This window comes from Alligator sinensis, unplaced genomic scaffold (genome assembly GCF_000455745.1).
Source record: "Alligator sinensis unplaced genomic scaffold, ASM45574v1 scaffold195_2, whole genome shotgun sequence".
Taxonomy (NCBI): Eukaryota; Metazoa; Chordata; order Crocodylia; family Alligatoridae; genus Alligator; species Alligator sinensis.
In genome coordinates this window covers 1,331,232-1,334,683 of record NW_005842253.1, presented here as the reverse complement: position 1 = coordinate 1,334,683, position 3,452 = coordinate 1,331,232, and the positions used below count along the sequence as shown (strand labels likewise).

The window sequence follows — 3,452 nt, the reverse complement described above, 5'->3', positions numbered from 1 at the left end:
TTCCCTCCCCACCCCTCTCTGTTTATTGACCCCTGTTTTGATTTGTGATTTGATGTGGATTTTTGAACTCTCATAACTGGGAATATACATGATTTCCATTTGCTCTCCCCTCCATTTATATGTGTGATATTTATCAATGCTTTGACTCAACACAGACTTTAAGCACATGCTTTAATCATGTGAGTGGCTCCACTGAAATAAGTTGACTAGTTGCATGCTCAATTAAATTTCACTGAGACCTAGTAAAAATTAATATCCTGTTACTTATATGGACATCATCCACTGCCTTCCATGGGAGTTTTACTTGATGGGTCAACAGCACAGAAGCAGGTACATATTGTGCTCATTTTCCATGAAGCACTGTATTTTAAATGTATATCATCTGTGTTTAGGCCAGACACTGCTTCTGCAGCATCAGTATATATTTATTATCGATTTCCCTGGGAGCCAGACTGAGCCATTGTTGAATTTATGCAAAACTCCCTTTGCATACAGTGGACTAATCAAGCTTTCATTTCACACCCAATTTACCAAGATATCAATGGGACTGTTGCTTCAATAGGATCCTCAGGTAGAGGGCTCCATCTTTCTCTAATATTTTTAAGTTTCAGTTGTCTAAAGGCCTTTTTTATTATTAGTAGATACCTCACTGTGTTTAATTATTTTTAAACACATATATAAACACCATGACAACTATGAAAGGTAATTAGACTATATCATGAATATGGTTTTTGTCAATGTTCAGTTGTTATTTATACAAGCATAAATAGAGTATCTTAAATTAGTCACTAGAACTTACTGCTATTTTTTATCCTATTAATGCAGACAGACACACCGATTTTTCTTCAGATATTATAATAAAGAAAGTCTTGATTTAAACTAGTGGATACCTCAGAAAATCAATGCTTTATTTTATGTGGCTTCCACAAACTTTCACAAGCTTTCCTGATATAAACATATTTATTGAATTGGGTCTGAAGACATTTTATGACAAGTTTTAACACAGAGGAAAAACTTCAGGCTTGAGGTTAGATGTTTTGGATCTGATACTACAATGGGTGTAGTACCAGAACTTGAATAGGCTAAAATAATGCTTAGTGCTTAAATGCCCAATTTGGTTGTGTTTTGTAAAGAAGAGTGTTACTCCACTGAGCACTTCCATGTAGATAAAAATTAAAGGAAGATATGAGATTTCTGTTTCCTATATGTACATGACAGGCACCATGCCACTGTTTAACCTAGCATAGGAGATTCTAGCTGCTGGTAGAGGTGGCCAACCCTTATGCACGCAGCTCATAACCAGCCAGATGAGTGTTGAACTGATTGGTTCCTCTGAATAACCGCATCACTCACTAGTGGGACACTTTCATTTTATCTACCTATTTCTGTGGCTTTGGAGATGAACTGGATCCTCTTGAGAGGAAGATCAGGAGCTGTGAAGGAGGTGCATAGTATCAGTTATTCCAGTTTGTCAAAAACATAGTTTCACAAAGCACACGTTTGAAGTGCCCAAGGGAGCTACGTTTATTGTTGTTAGTGGTTCCAAGACTATGCAGTACAGTTTACCAAGCAGAGAGGAGATACGAGGTAGAGTCCACCCTCTGTACAGGATTACCGTATTTACCCAAATCCAAGACAACTCCGAATTTAAGGCAATCTCCAATAATTAGATTCTATACATGAAAAAGTTATAAATTGATTAATCATTTTCCATGTATAGAAACTAATTGTTGGAGAGTTATCTTTAATACATCCTCCCCTACTGTTGCAGTGGGGAAAGCAGTGGCCAGGGAACAGGTGGTAGGCATAGGTGATAGAGTAAACAGTGGGGGGGGGGGGGCAGGCAGACAGTAGGGGAGATGGAAAAAGGGGAGGCAGTGGGTGGCAGGTGGTGGGGAAGTGGTAGGGGAAGCAGTGTGGGGGCAGGGAATGAGGGAGCCAAGCAGCCTGACCCTTACCATCTGTCTCTCTCCCCCCTACCACACACACACACACACACACACACACACACACACACACACACATTGTTGTACCGCTGTTGCCTGCCCTCCCATGCCTGTCCCCTGGTACTCACCCCACCCCCATGCCTGCATCCTCTAGCACCTGTGCTTTCCCTGGTGCCTGGCCCTCCTTGCTGCCTGCTCCCCCATCACCTCTGCCCCCCACATCTGCCCTACCTCACCATTTCTCCCCTACAACCTCTGCCTCCTTGTCTGTGCCCCCTTCCCAGGGCCCAACCAGAGCTGCCACTGCCACAACAGTTTTACCAGGCCAGGGCCAGAAAACCATGTGCTCCATGCCCCAGGTTACAGCAAGCCTGGAACCCTGCCAGACCTGGAAGGTAAGCAGCCAGCAAAGGACAGGTGTAAGGACAGATAACTGGTGGGGGAGAGATGAGGGGATTGGGGACAGGGGTGGGGCAGGCAGGATCTGTGGCTCCCGCAGCAGCCATGTGCTCCCTCACCCCCTGCCATGTTATACTCAAATCCAAGATGAGGGACTTCCTCCCCTGTGTTAAATGTGGAAAAACACCTCTTGAATTACAGTACCTGTGGTAAATCCAGGGTAACTCCACTATCTTCAGTAATTTTACTAAGCTAAAAGATATACACCATGTAACTGAGAAGAATGTGGTTTCCTAGTCACTATTCCCAAAAGCCTGCAACCTGTAGCTTTTATTCTGCAAACACGTAAGTATGAGTATTCTTACTGATGCTCTCTTAGGCAGTTTTAAGGCAAAGGCAAGATAAGAAATATGGAGAACAAGGGTCACAATCAGGATCCTAAGATCACTTTTTGTCCTGTGTAACAACAGATAAGAGAACAGCTGTATCACCTCAATAATCAGTGTATGCATTTTGTTAATTTCTAACTTTTGTTCCTGTTGTTTTTAGGAAATAAAATTCAATATTGAGGCAAAAATTATTATTAATAAAAGATTATAATTATGTGTCATTACAAACTTGCTTTCATCTTTACTGAACTTTAGGAACTGCTTACAATTATTTTCATAGATGTGACACTTAAGGAACACGATAGCTAAGATACACTTTTAATTGGTTGTTTATTATATGAAACACAATCTTCATTCCAATCCAAGAAATTCCTAAGAAATCTCTGCTTTTTGTCTGTCAAGCAGTGTCACCACAACTGCCAAAGATGAGGACACCTCTGTAGCCATTAAGTCATATCCATTTCCTCCAAATAGCATGGCTCTGGGTTATAACTTCTGCTTTGCTTTCAGTTTCTATGCTATGTTCTTTCATGCTACTTTTTAAACTATGTGTATAAGTATTAGTTATTGTGATCCATGCCTTATATAAAGACATGTTTGTTATATGAGTCTTTGTCCTGTTTTTATTTGGTTGAAGGCTAAAAGTTGTAAATGGATTAGAAATGGTAGGTTGTAAATCTTAGAAGCATTTGGTCAAAAGTCAAACAACCAGCAGGAA

General features: G+C 40.8%; 1 long non-coding RNA gene across 2 annotated transcripts in view; it reads left to right on the top strand.

Annotated features, from left to right (window-relative positions):
- The window catches only part of LOC112550918, a 17,216-nt gene that overhangs the window by 836 nt on the left and 12,928 nt on the right, over positions 1-3,452 (top strand). The window lies entirely within an intron of this gene.